This window comes from Miniopterus natalensis, chromosome 13, assembly GCF_054644295.1.
Source record: "Miniopterus natalensis isolate mMinNat1 chromosome 13, mMinNat1.hap1, whole genome shotgun sequence".
Lineage (NCBI taxonomy): Eukaryota > Metazoa > Chordata > Mammalia > Chiroptera > Miniopteridae > Miniopterus > Miniopterus natalensis.
Genome location: NC_142093.1, coordinates 7,361,555 through 7,376,078, shown reverse-complemented (window position 1 = coordinate 7,376,078; position 14,524 = coordinate 7,361,555). Strand labels below are relative to the sequence as shown.

Below are 14,524 nucleotides of genomic sequence, written 5' to 3'. Positions count from 1 at the left end.
AGCCTCACATGCGTGCTAACAGCACACACTGGCCTGCCCACTGCGGCGCACGGGCCTCCACCTGAGGCTCACCCCGATGGCTCCGACACTTCCACGGGGGGGGGGGGGGAAGTAGCTCCTGACATCCAAGGTGACAGCTTCAACCGGCCTTTAGGACAGGTCTCCCTCCCTCCCTCCCTCATCCCAGGGGTGAGTCCCACAAATATACTCTGACCATTGTTCTCGGGGAGAAAGCACAGTTATTAACTTATAAAGGGTTGTGTATGGATGTGTCTGACCTATGTCACCAAAGCAAAAACTCCAGGAAATGCTTTCTTCATGGGAAAAGCGCCATAAATCTTTTTTTATTTTTTTCCCTGTGATACGGGAAAGGCGAGTGGCAGCGGCAGGTATCATGCTGGCCTGAGCCGTCGGAGTCCCTCCAGGTTGCTCTCGCATGCGGTTGGGCACCATAAATTATTTGAATCAACAAGTCTTGAAAGAAAAAAATATGAAAAAAATGTTTGGTAATCTTGATTTTAATTTAAAAGTTACACTTTATATGAAAATGCTCAGGTGTTATCCTGTCCTCGGGGAAGGAGGTGCAGAAATCAGAAGGGGTTAAATACCCATCAGAAAGGTCCTCCCTCGGCCAGGACAGGACACTGTGTCCCCAATCCTGTGTGACACTTGCAGCTGCAGTAGGAATTTCTTTTACCGGAGTGAATTCAACAAAGGTTTATTGGAAAAAAATGTAAACAAACCCAGGTTATCTGATTCCAAAGCTTGTGTTTTTGTGTGATTTTTTTTCTATTATACCACAAGTACCCAATTAGGCAGATCTTTAGTTATTTAATAACTATGATTAAACTGTTGAACTGTAATCAAAGGATGTAATTTAAAAAGAAAATCATTGGGTTTGCATTCCCAGGACTGTGCTGAAGGGAAAGCTTAGAAAAAGAACCTTGTACTCTGGTCAGGGAAAGGGGACACAGAGACAAGGCAGCAGGTTGGGACAAAGTGTTCAAAGGAGGGAACCACAGCTGCATGCCTGAGCCCGGGCTGGGCAGACCGTGGTGGGGCCCTTAAAGGCCAGGGAGGGCTGGCTGGCTGGGAAGCAGCAGCTTTAAGACTGTCCTTTCTCCTTGCCAAGCCTGAAGTTTTCTGTCTGGCGCAGAAGGGTATGCGGACAGATTCCCCTGAGGGACTTTTTCTAGCTCTAAATTCCATGCCTGCCCAAGGGCACAGCATAAGCAAAGGCCCTGAGGCTGGACTGAAGTCTTTGTTTTCCCAAGAGTCCTGCCTACTGGGACCGTGGGTGTGTTTCAGAGGGTGAGAGGGGGCTCCTTCAATGCTCAGGAGATTAAAGTTGGTGCCAGAGGTAGTCAGATCCATCCAGAACACTGAGGATACAGTGAGGAGGGGATAGGAATCTGTGTGTGAGCTGTGCTGGATGTTTTCCGTCCCTCTGCCCAGGTCCATTCTCAGCCCTGCTCTGTGCCAAGGACCCCCAGAGGATGGCATGGAGGGACTCAGGTAGGGAGAGAATGAGATGGGGTATTTACTGCTCCCCTCACCACCCCTTCTGCCCACACCTTCCCCGTCTTGCTGAACTCTGGCTCTGGCTGGCTGCATTTCTCTGCCCCTCCAGCTCCACCAGGTCCTGGGGGGGGACAGCCCTCCCCCGCCCACATCACCGTCTCTCCTACCACCCTCAACTCCCTGCCTGCTGTCCTTGGATGTCTTCACCTTCCTGTTGCCAGAAAAAAATCACAGGATGCTGGACTAGATTTGCATGTCAGATAAATAATAAATAATTTGTTAGTATATGTCCCAAATACTATAGCTAAAAGTTATTTATCATTTATATGAAATTCAAGTTTATCTGGTCATCCTGTATTTGGGGATGACCCCTTTGGGGGGTCCTTCATTTCCTGCAGTGTCTGCCCCCCACCCACGCTTTCTACTTTCCACTAAGGTGGCACCTTCCAGGCCCCGAGCCCCAGCACCCAGGTCTGCCAGCATGCACCCCTTCTTCCTGCTGCTTCCCGAAGTGCAGGACGTATGGAAGCCCTGAGGGAGCCCTTCATGTGACTCAGACTCAGGAGGCACTGGTGACCTGCACAGGTGGGGCCAATGTTGGTCTGAGCCTGAGAACGCCTGGGAGGAAAGGAGACCCCCTGATGCCTGAAGCACTGTGGCAGGAGGTCGCACAGACCGGGGGCAGCCAGGTGCCATACACTCGACCGACCGGGCTCTGCAACTTATTGGCTGGGTGGCCCTGACTGCTCTGAGCCTCAGTTTCTTCATCCATAACTTGGAGAAACACTCCTCCTTCAGGGGGGTCAAAAATAGAGATACTGTATGTAAAAATTTTGGCACATAGAAAGCATTCCAAAAATAGTAATTATTGTAATTTTCCTTAGTTGTCTGCCTCCCCATGAGGCTGTGAACCCTCGAGGCCAGGACCAGGGTCTTACCCACTCTGTCTCCTCAGCCTCTGCCCAGGGCCTGCAGAGCTCAGTGCTCAGAAATGTCAACCGCGTGTGAGTTAAGCTGCATTAACGGGCTGACAAAGGTCCCAGAATGGGCAGAGTGGGTGTGGCTGCTGTGGGTCGGGCTTCCGAGAAGCGAGGGGGGACAGATTTGGACCTTTCAAGGCCCTGAAGCCTATTGTAAAGTAAAACAGAGTTGTCATGATCACTTCGATGATTTTTCAGCTATCGGCGCCTCTCACCATCTTTTTTCTTCTTTGTGCGTGTGACTTAGCTTTGCTGATGCATTAAGTACAAGCTTTATGTACTGATTACATGATTACTAGGAGGTTAGACTGGGTCAGGGCGTTTCTGGGGCCAGAGGCTTCTTCTGAGCCGTAGGTGATCAGGCCCTCCCACAGCCCTCCGGCACACCCTGTTTTTCAGGAGAGCTGGGATTTCTCCCCAAGGCCTATAGCCTGGCAGAACCAGTCTGACCTTGGCTGGTGTCTCCTGGGCCACAGCCACTGACCAGCTCTGGGATGCCCTGGGACAGAAGGCCAGGGGTTTTGAGGTGGATTGTAGAAGGGACGGGCCCATTTAGAAAACCCAGGAGTACAGCTCATGCTGTGGGGCTTCTGAGGACCCGGGGCCAGCCGGCTCCTGGTTTGATGTTGGGCTGGGTGTGGGCTCTGTCGCAGACCACCCGGCACAGACCTCGTCTAGGCTTTTCAAAATAAACACATTAACAACACCTGGCCACACAAGCGCAGACCCCTCCTGGACTCAGACCCCTAGCGCTCCCTGTGTGTCCACCTTGCTAGAATCCTATGCTTGGACCCGGGCCAGACCAGGCCAGAGGTAAACAGTGGACACCAGGGAGGATCAGAGCCAGCTGGCCCATCCCAGGGCCCATCCCTCTGCCAGGGGACACAAACCACAGACCCACCGCGCCATCCATGTCCAGGATGCCATTCTGTAGAGAAGCGGAGGATGGGTGGAAGCTGAGACAGCTGCCTGAGTGACATCGCCTAGAGCTATGATGAAAAGGAATGCATCAGATAAACTCTCTGGAATGGGTGAAAGGCGGTTTGCGTCTCTGGCTGCTTGGTAGGGAGATTATATCTACCTTGTGCAAAATTGACGAAGTTGTTTTCTCTGGTCTGAGATACAGGCCTACTGAGGACCCCGTGGCAAACGGAGAGAGAGCGCTTTAATAAAGTCAAGAATTAGAGTCAGTAGGTCACCGAGGGAACCAGGAGTGATTTGAGGACAAGTTTGCAGCTGACATGCAGGGTGGCGTACTTTACGTCTGTTATAAAGTAGACATGAGCCACGACACAGAGATCTTCTGGTTCTCCCTGTTCCGTTGCTCTAGCAACTAGCTGTCTCTATGTGACCACAGTCAGGGCCAGAGGACCTGGGGTCAGGGTGTGATTTCAGGTGGCCACAGCTCTGAGGACGAGGGCACCTGTGTGTGGCTATAGACCTGCCACAGGCCTGGAGGGGTTCCTGCAGGATCCTTGAGGGACACCATTCATTGTTTTTCAAAGGGTGGAAGGCCCCCGCACAGCCTCTGGGCTGATTTTAGAAAGGACCTTGGAGATCATGTGGTATCTGTCTCCTCGACCAATTTGTGAGTTCTCTCACTCAACAGTGGCTTCTCCTCCCACCTTCCCCATTCTCTTGCTTTCAGATCCCATTTGCCACCCCTTCTCTGCCCTGATCTGCCCTGGAAGGCTGACAGATGCAGATCGTGGGACCCAAGGCTTCCACTTGGGTTTGGTCAATGGGCAGGGCGGGAGGAGAGTAAGAGCTAGTATTCATTCCCATTTCTGCACACACACACACACACACACACACACACACACACACACCCCTCCTCCTTGCAGGTAACAGTTCCCTCCCCGGGCCCCTCACACTTCCTCCGATGCTGGTTCTGGGGTGCTTTGACATCCTTTGCCTCCCTTAACTCTGCCCACACCTCGACCCTGGTCCAGCCCGTCAGTTCTTTTCCGTTAAACCTCTCTGAGTCCTTGCTGGGAAGATGGCCTGAGAGAGCTCCTCACCACTCACTCAACACACTGGACACCCCAGGGCCTCGCTAATGGTTCTGGAGAAGCTCGGGGCTGAAGGTTCGGTCTCAGCTGTCGGGCAATGTGGACGCCTGCTGCTGCAGTCCTCCAGTTCCTCTGGGGTGGTTTGTAGAAGTCTGATGATCTGAGAAGATTTGGAAGCTGCGGTCTCTGCCCGGGCCTGTCTGCACACAGGGGTCACCTTCACTCTAGTTCTAAGACCTCCTGGTCACTGGGTGCTTTGGCAAAAATCCTCTCAACCTCTCTAGGAGACAGAGCCGCCGGATCTATCCTAGGACCCTGGGGAGGTATGGCACCACCTTTACAACCAACGGCCGCCACCGCTGGACCTCCAGAATATGACTGGACCAGCACTGGGGGCAAATTTGGGTCACATGTGGCAGAGGCCAGGGTAAAGCAGGCTCCAGGACAACCAAGGCAACGTTACACCTCGGCACCTGCAAACTGGAAGCTGAGACTTTGCTCACTTTCCTACCTGACAAAATTATCCTCGACCCAGCTCGGTTCTCACGTGTCACCTCCTCTGCGAGGTCTCCTTCCCTCAGCAGAATTAATTACGGATTGTGTTCCCCTGGTGTTTGGGGACCTATCGCATTGTGGCAGTGGGTTACCTGCCCTCTCCACCCCCCCCCCCCGCCATCCCAGACAAGAAGGGGAGCTCCTGGGGGGCACGCCTCGTCTCATTCATGCTCGGTGCCAGTGGCACGAAAGAAGGGGCTAGGTAATGAATACTTTCCACTTACTAGGCGGAAAACCTAACCAGGGACCCGTAGGATCAGGCAAAGCAACATTTCCTAGAGGATCGCTGGGCAGGTTTTACCAGACGCGCCTCAAATATCATTTGTCCCGGGTCAACAACAAGAAATGCGCCGTCAGTTTCGGTTCCCTTTCCTGAGGACCAGTGGGAACCGGAAACATCCGAGGACCCTCCATGGCTGGGAAACTGGCTCAGGTCACAGGCACCTCCTTTGCTGAGATTACTTTAAATAAGTGGAAGAAACACTTCACCTCAAGACCGGGGACCTCAGCTGTACTTTTCTCAAAAATGCACAAAAATGTGCCTCAACCCCTTAAAAGAGTTCAGGAAATAAATAAGAGTTTAGTTAAAATTTACATTGAAAAAACAATACAAAACTCTTTACATTTTTAAAGTCAGCTTGAGGAGGGGACAAACTCTTTTTTTTTTTTTAACTTTTCCCTTTGATTTTATTGGGACCTATGGCTGATTCTTCACAGTGTCCTGAGCCAGGAAATGCTGGTTTTCTGGAAAAAAGGAAGAAGAAGAGAAGAGAAAAAAAAAAAAATCTATTAAAGCCCTGCCGGCGTGGCTCAGCAGTTGAGCGTTGACGTAGGGTCCAGGAAGTCGGGGTTCGATTCCTGGTCAGGGCACATGCCTGGGTTGCAGGCTGCAGCTGATCAATGACTCTCTCATCATTGATGTTTCTCTCTCGCTCCCTCTCCCTCCCTCTCTCTGAAATCAATAAAGATATGTTTAAAAAAAAACAAAACTATTTATTTATTTATTTTTTAAATATATCTTTATTGATTTCAGAGAGAGGAGAGGGAGAGAGAGAGAGATAGGAACATCAATGATGAGAGAGTCACTGATCGAGCCTGCGACCCAGGCATGTGCCCTGATAGGGAATCGAACCCTGATCGCCTGGATCCCAGGTGGATGCTCAACCGCCGAGCCACGCCCGGCCGGGCTAAAAAAAAAATCTATTAAAGCATTTCAGTCCCCCCACCTCCCAAAAGAAACTCCAACAAAACAAAAAAACGAAACTTTGATGCGCTCACGGGTCGACCGAGCGAGTGGCGGGGTGGCTGGGGTTCTGTTCGCTGCTTCGGACACACACGTGACAAAGGAGGGGGCTGGATGGAGAAGTAGGGGTCAGGCAGCCTGGAGTTTGGGGGGAAGCGGGGAGAGGGAGCCAGCAGCACGGGAGAGGGGAGAGAGGGCTGTAGGAATGTGGAATTACACGGCAAGCATGCTATTAACTACTACCATATGTTGATCATGAATTTGCAACACACGCTGGCTTTTTAAATTTTAAGCAAAGCCCTATTTTTGTGGAGTCCGGAGCTCAAAGATTCAGCAAAACACAGGGTTTCACCATCCACTCCATGCAGGGGTTTCCTCTCCTGACCCCCTGTGAGGAGGGGGCCTATACACAGCTCAGTGAACCCCAAACGTCAGGGCCGAGCCTCGTCTGTAACCAGAGATTCCGCAGGGTGGGGCTGCATACCTCCGGGGCCTATGTCATTTTTCCTCTCCTCGGGCCAAGGAGTGAGCAGGCCACACTTCACTGCAAAGCAGAAGGCGCTGCGTGGTGGAGCCTGTGGACTTCTTGGTGGCTCAGCCACATCTGGGCGCTCACGGGTGCCCCCAGGCTCCAGCCCCGTCTTCCCCCGTCCCTGGCCCAGGCCATCCGCCCCACAGTGGAAGGGTGAATCGCAGCCTGGGATGCTGTCCACTTGGGAACACACTCTGGTCGCATCCCTGACCATCCCGCCTTGAAATGCTTTGCTGTAAGGTGGCTGCCCTGTGCCTGCAGCCCTCCCCAGGGGAAGGCTGGGACACATCTCTCAACCACAGAGCTGGGATTGAAAGCAAAGACTTTTGCACAGGACATAAAATTTCAAAAATACAAGAGGATGCAGAGTGAAATAAAAAAAATTTTAAAAAAAGTTGCCCTGCCGGTGTGGCTCAGTGGTTGAGCACTGACCTAAGTTGAGCTGAGCTCTCCTTGCCTGGCTGCGAGCTGCGGGAGGAGAAGGATGAATCAGGGCCGCAAGGCAGCCTGCCGAGGCCAGCTCAGAGGCAAGGGCAGCCCTGGCACTTGGCAGCCCCGCGGGGCCCAGACAGGCCCTTAGCAGCCGCCCCGGCTATAGGGCTGGATGAGTAATCGGAAGCTCCCGTGATGAGCAGCCAGCCCCCCCCCCCCCATATACGTCAGCGCAGGCCAGGAGCAAGACGCAAAAAGCAGAAGGATGCTCCGAGTGAGGGAGGAAGGGCCGAGGGCTCAGGGTGGGCCAGCCCTCCCTGGAGGCTGCAGACCACACCGGGCCAGCAGCCTTTCTAGTCTCAGGCTCACTGCAGTTCAGCAAGCCCTGAGCCCCGTCGCCTGGGGTTGTCCAAAAGCTGAAGACTCCAGCAAACTTGGCTTGTCTTTTATGTCATTTTCACCAACATCCATTGTTAGTGCAAGGGACCCCCTCGCTCCCCATCCCAGCCCTCCAACCCCTCAAAGGAGGATCTTCCAGGCTCAGTTTCTTTTGTTCTTCAGAGGACAATATTGTCCATTTTATGAGCTGTAAAAAAAAAGTCACACATCTTGCCCATCCCCCGCTTGCCCAGCAGGGACAAACATGAATGGAATTTGCATTGTTTTTAAACGTTTTAAATTATAGTCCAGGTGTTTGGCAAGTTCATATTTGCAGGATGAAGAGAGGGATGATTAAAAGCTCAGTTCTTGGAAATATAAAGGCCAAGGACTCTGAGTTCTTTGGTTTCGTTTTTCCCAGATCCCTCTCCAGCCCTGGATTCCGTGGCCTCCGCTCATTTGCAGAGTTGCTTTAGCTCACAGACACAGGATCCTGGTAGTCTCTGGAAACTCACGAGCTTAGTTACACTTGGCTATTTATTATTGGTCTTAATTTTAGACGTTCGAGAAGAGCTGTTTAATTAAATGTGGAGAGTGGTGGAATATTCCATTTTCAGGAAGAAGTATTTACAAGATTCTGCCATTAAAAGTAACATCGGGTAAACAAAATATATAAAGAACCCCAAGATCAAGTACTTGTGGTTTTGTTGCCTCTGGTCTTCAAAAAAATCACACAGAGAAATAACTTGGGCCTCTGGAAGAAATATGAGCCTTGGCCCACAAGGCGGCTGCATAAACGGTGGTTCTGACCATGACTAATCCAAACCCCATTCTGGGTTTTTCAGAGTGCGTCAATTCTCCTTGCCGCTCACGAAATCCCTGCTTAAAACTGACCCATTAGGAAGTCGAAAAATGACCCTGGTAGCAGGAACAGAAAGCTGCTGTGGGTCGCATCATACTTCTGCTCAGAGACACCCTGTGTCACAAAAGGTCACGTTTCTAAATGACTAATGTAACCCCTAGACGCCAAAGCTGGGCAGAACCCGGTGTGCAGAGCTCTAAAATAGAGGCTCTTACCAGATAAAATGACCATTTATCTGTGATTCGGGGTCGATGACCCCATTTCTGGATGGCCCATCTATCAGCAAATATTTATCAAGCTGGCCTTAGTGCTAGGTGGTTTGGTATATTAAAAGATTTATAAACATGTCCGGGCCCGCCAGGAGCTGTCTCGCCAAGGCAGTAAGACAAATCCACACACACAGATGCTGAAGAAAACCAGCCAGGGTGTGCCACGTGAATGGTGCCCTCTGTAGCAGTCAAGGACGAGAGCTCAGAGGAGACACGTGCTTGGGTCTGGCTGGACCCTGGCTCCCTCAGTATCCTGTCCACTTCCAGTCTAATCCACTCCAACAGGTGGACTCAACTCCACAAGGACCTGGCAGCAAATGACTTGCGTGTGGATGGACGGTCTTAGCCCAGCTTCTCCAGACGTGTCCCTGGGGTCACCTCCAACCTCACGTGATGACGTTCAATATCACGGCTCAGAGGAGTCCGATTCCACTTGCACGACACAAGTTTTGCAACACTGAGCTTTTAAGACATTACATCTGCTCCTCAGATGGACTTAGAAGCAGCCAGACCACACCCAGTTGTTTGATCTTCTAAAGGAAAGTCTAGAGTCAGATGCTGACAAATACACTGATGAAATAGCTTTCAAACTTTTTGCTTTTACATTTTTGATTCGGTAATGCATTCACATGGTTCAACCTTGGAAACACTATAGAAGTCCTCACTGAAAAGTCTTTCCCACCCTTGTTCTCCCCATACTCCCAGCACCCTATGCTCCACCCCCTCAGATGATTAGTTATCAGGGTTGTATTTTTTTGCAGACTGTATTCATGCAAATATACATGAACACAAATGTATATTTTATTCTCCCTTATGCTTTATTTACAAAATGGTATGATACATTGTTCTGTACATTTTTTCTAATATCTTAGCAATCTTACTGTTTTTGTTTATGCAGAGAACTTCATTCTTTCCATTGAAAGAATGCAGCACTGCTTATTAAACCAGCCTCTGCTGATGACAATCTGAACCAGTTTGGATGGTCTCCAAGCTTGCTATTACTAACACCGCTCTGATGAATAAGTGACATTACTCATACATAATTTCACACATGTGCAAATGCTCTATACTGTAAATTCCCAGAAGTTGGACTGCTGGGCCAAAAGGTGTGAATATACTTGAAATCTGACTTATTTTGTCAAATTGCCTTCCACAGTGGTTTACGTTCCTCTTAGCAGAATGTGAGAGGGCCTGTTTTCCCGCAGCCTTGTCAAAAGTATGTTATCAAATTTTGGGATTTTTGCCCAGCTGTTGAGTCAGAAAATGGATTTCAGTTTAATTTTTTGTGGGGGCACTTTTAAATTTTGATATCATTTAAAACTGAAGATTTGTAACATATACAAAAACTTCCTATATATTCTTGGTTGAGCTTAATTTGCATTTTTTAAATTGAGAGTGAAGTTGTGAGTAAAGCCAAGACGTGATTGATGACATCACCAACAAAACTAGATGCAAGGTGTCCTGTGGATGCCAAAGCGCAGGCAGGTGGGACAAATCACTGAGAGCAACAAGACCTGCGTGGTATGGGTCACGGTGCGGCGAGCTCGGGGGAAGGGGGGCTGCTGAGGACCCTGCTGGCCGGAGAGCCCACACTTGCCAACAGATACAGGAAACCCAGCAGGCCACCCTGAGGACAGCACCCAAACTTGGAGGGTGCTCTACAGGCTCCACTTTGTAGGAAAGTGGCTGGTAACGTTGAATGGTGCTGGTACAACCCAGGCCCTATGAACTCTCAAAACTAACCACCCCAAGATCCCTTCCAAGACGAAGCCCCACGTTAAAGAAAACTGCTGGGACAGTATCCAAACTGAACAAAGCAGGGGCCCAGGGCCAGAGGACGCAGAAGCTCCAGTGAAGGGCAGACACACAGCCTGCAGGAGGTAGGGGCCATAGTCACCAACACTTGGTGATAATACTGACAAGGAAACCCAAAGACATACCAGCAAAACTACAAAAAAAAATGTCTGCAAGGATAGTCGTGGTGGCTCTATTTGTAACAGCAAAAACTGGAAATTAAAAAATCCATCAATAAGAGGCTGGTTGAATCAACCATGGCACATCCACACAATGGGCTACTCTGCAGCTATAAAAAGAAACAAGCAATGTCTGTTTACTGCGAGGGCAGGGCATGTTCTCCAAATATACTGCAGGCTGAGAAAAGGAAGGTGGGGAAGAGTTGAGTGTGCAACTATGTATCCAAAAAATGGGGGTGAGAGGAATTATAAATACATAGGTGCTTAGATTAAAATTTTTTTTAATTAAAAATGTTATCCATGAAGGAGAGAGGAGATGGTGTAGAGGGAACAGAAATAAAGGCTGGATACCTATGAATATATGTCGTTTGTAGATTTGACCTTGGAAAGATGTCGATTTTATTTAATTATTCAAAAAATGAAAATGAAAAAGCAGTTCTTTAAAGTTGGAAACGTCAATAAATGTAGCTGTGCATTCAGTTGGCGGCAAACCTCCCAGAGAGGAATTACTTCAACTTTAAAATAGTCATTTGAGCCCTGGCCTTCGGACTGAAGGGCCTCGGGTTTTATTCTGGAGCAAGGGCACGCACCTTGGTTGCAGGCTCGATTACTGGCCCTGGTTGGGCATGTGTCCCTCTCACATTGATGTTTCTCTCTCTCTCCCCTCCCCTTCCACTCTCTCTGAAAAGTAACAGAAAAAATATCCTCAGGTGAGGTTAAAAAACACACACCAAAAACCCCCCCCAGTCACTTGCCCATGGGGAGAGGCTCGGGGCACCCTTTCAGGTTTTGCTCCCCCAGGGCTCTCTCCTGCGACTGCAGTCACCCACTGCTTCCTGGATGGAAGGTGTTATGGGTTGAAACCTGTATCCCCCAAACTCAAACGCTGAAATCCAAACCCCCAGTGTCTCAGACTGTGACCTTATTTAGAAACAGGGCCACTGCAGGTGTAACCAGCTAAGTTAAGCAGAGGCCATCAGTAGTGCTGGGAATGCTCGGCGCAGGGAGGACGTGGCTGGGAATCCCCGCTGTTTCCTGGGTTGGTGGCAGCCCAGCCAGCCCGGCCACTGGGGAAGCCACTAGTTCTACAGTTTCCTGGTGGGAGGAAGGAATTGTGCAGAGAGGGGTGGTCCTGGACTGTTTTTTTTTTCTTTGGTTCTTTTAAAAAAATTTTTAACTCTCACCCGAGGATATTTTTTCCACTGATTTTTACAGAGTGGACGGGAGGGAGGAGGGAGAGAGTGAGAGAAACATCGATGTGAGAGACACGTCCATTGGCTGCCTCCCACAGGTGCCCGACCAGGCGCGTGAACGGAGGTCTGTACCCTTGGCCTGACCGGGAACCGACCCGGACCACACGCTCCAAGCACTGAGCTAAACGGGCCAAGGCAGACTGGGACATTTTTAAGGCAGGGGCACAAAGGGAGGGGGCTCACTTTTCACTCTTGAGTAAAATGATTTCAACTCTTCTTTCAGTAGCTGATGCAGGATTTAGTTGGTACCTATCTTACTTCGTGCTTTAGCTGTAGGTGGGAGTAGAGAGAACTGTCCTCTCCCGCAGAACTGGCACTGGGAGCAGAACAGTAGGCCCAATAATTATCAAGTTTATGCCTTGGAAAACATTTTCAACCTGGCTTTTTGTTTGTCCCTTGGGTAAATTTAAGAGTTTAAAATGTAAATGTAAAGCAATGGAAACTTTCTATTTAAACTTTGTTTGCAACTCCTTGAATGAGAAGATTGAATTTATAGTTAAACGCACTATTGAGATTTTTTTTTAATGAGGCAAATAAATTCTACACAGACATGCATACAGGGAGAATGCTCTGTGAAGATGAAGCCAAGAAATGCCAAAGGTTGCCAGCAAATCACCAGAAACTAGATAAGAGGCAGAAAACATGTTCTCTCCCCCAGCTCTCAGGAGGAACCAGCACTGCCAACACTGCTGTCAAACGAAAGGAGTTCACTCACCTGTGCACATCAAAACCCAATAAAGCTGGTGTTTGCTGCCAAGAAAGTAAAGGTTTATTATTTTTTTTAAGTGGTGTCACACATGAGTCACAGGTGAGCTAATGCTCCAAGACCTAGCTCCCTGACGGCTTCCAGGGGATCGATTATATAGGTGGGAAAATCATAAATCATGGTGGCATTAGGGTTGTGGTCTCTGATGGTTGGGACTAGGGTAAAGGGTACTTGATCATTGCCTCTGGTCTTGATGTCAGCCATGGCATTGTTTTGTCTGGTTTTGCAACGGTGTGCTTGATCGGTTAGCTTTCCTGGGCCTGGGGCTGAAACACAACTGAGGTCGAGATGTTATTTTTAGTTTGACCAAAACTCTGTTTCTCTGATCAACAGGCCCAAGGCTTTGTTCTTAAAGACAGTTTGACGCTGACCAGTATCTGATGTGCTAAGGCCTTAATGACTAGGGAAGGGAGTGGACGCACAGAAAGAAGAAATGCAGTTTCTGGTGGTTATACCACCTTGACCTCAGATTTCTGGCCACCAGAAGTGTGAGAAAAATTTCTGTTGTTTAAGCCACTCAAGTGTGTGGTACTTAGTTGGGAGCCCTGGCACTTGAACACCTATGGCTTCTGTTTAATTATTTGTGTAGACCACTTCCTCAACTACTTTACAACAGATCAGGTTCCAAAAGGACTACTGCCGCCCGGCCAGCATGGCTCAGTGGTTGAGCATCAGTCTGTGAACCACGAGGTCAAGGTTCAATTCCCAGTCAGGGCACATGCCCGGGCTGTGGGCTCAATCCCCAGTAGGGGGCGTGCAGGAGGCAACTGATCAATGACTCTCATCATTGATGTTTCTGTCTCTTCCTCTCCCTTCCTCTCTCTGGAATAAATAAAAACAATTTACAAAAAATAAATAAATAAATAAAGGAGAAGAAATAGAAAGATGCTAAACCTATGTTACCATGTTTATAGCAGAAAGTCCTGAAGGTTAAAATTTAATTCCACAGCCCAAGGAGTGATTTTAGCCAAGTGCGTGGAAAGTAATTTTCCCATGTTGATAATTACATAGTACTTTCCATCTTCAAGATACTTGGATAACACTTACCAATTACTCCGTCCAATACCTCAGAGCAATTAAAAATAGAAACCACATGTTTAATTTGGCTAAAAGAGATAATTACCAATATTAGCAGATGAGAAATACCTTGAGGGACTGGAGATGAATACGGAAATCACGGTAGAAATATTTCAAGGCATGGTTGCCTTCTGCTTTCATCAGAGTAAAGAAATTAAAGCTTCATTAGGAAGCAAATCTTATTTCCATTTTACAGGTGAAAAAACAGGTTCAGACAAGATGCTTCTTGTCCAGGCAAACACAGATGAGCCAGTAATCTAAACTGTTAATGTGAGAATTGTATAAACCCACAGTATTAAGAATTTTAAAAATCTTAAATTCATTTTCCTCTCCTGTTAAAAAAAACAAAAAACCTGCTGAAGGCTGCTCTTAGTACATCCAAGTCTCCACTTCGAATATCAGTAACCATTGTCTACTGTGGTGGTTAGAAGGCTTAGGTTAGTGGTTCTCAAACTTTTTGGTCTCAGAACGCTTCACAGTTCTAAAAATTACGGAGGACACCAAAGAGCTTTTATTTATATGTGTTATAGCTGTTAACAGTTATCATATTAGAAATTAAAATTGAGATAATTTAAAAATATTTATTGATTTTTAAATACCAATAATAAATCCATTATATGTTAACATAACATAATCTTAGGAGAATATGTTTTCTAAACTTTAACAAAAGT

At 48.4% G+C, this 14,524-nt stretch overlaps 1 non-coding gene across 1 annotated transcript; it reads right to left on the bottom strand.

Moving 5' to 3' along the window:
• Positions 1 to 359: 359 nt before the first annotated feature.
• LOC148091597 (small nucleolar RNA SNORA44) lies at positions 360 to 489 on the bottom strand. The gene has a single exon (XR_015715571.1). It is a non-coding gene; the product is annotated as a small nucleolar RNA SNORA44 (small nucleolar RNA).
• Positions 490 to 14,524: the final 14,035 nt, after the last annotated feature.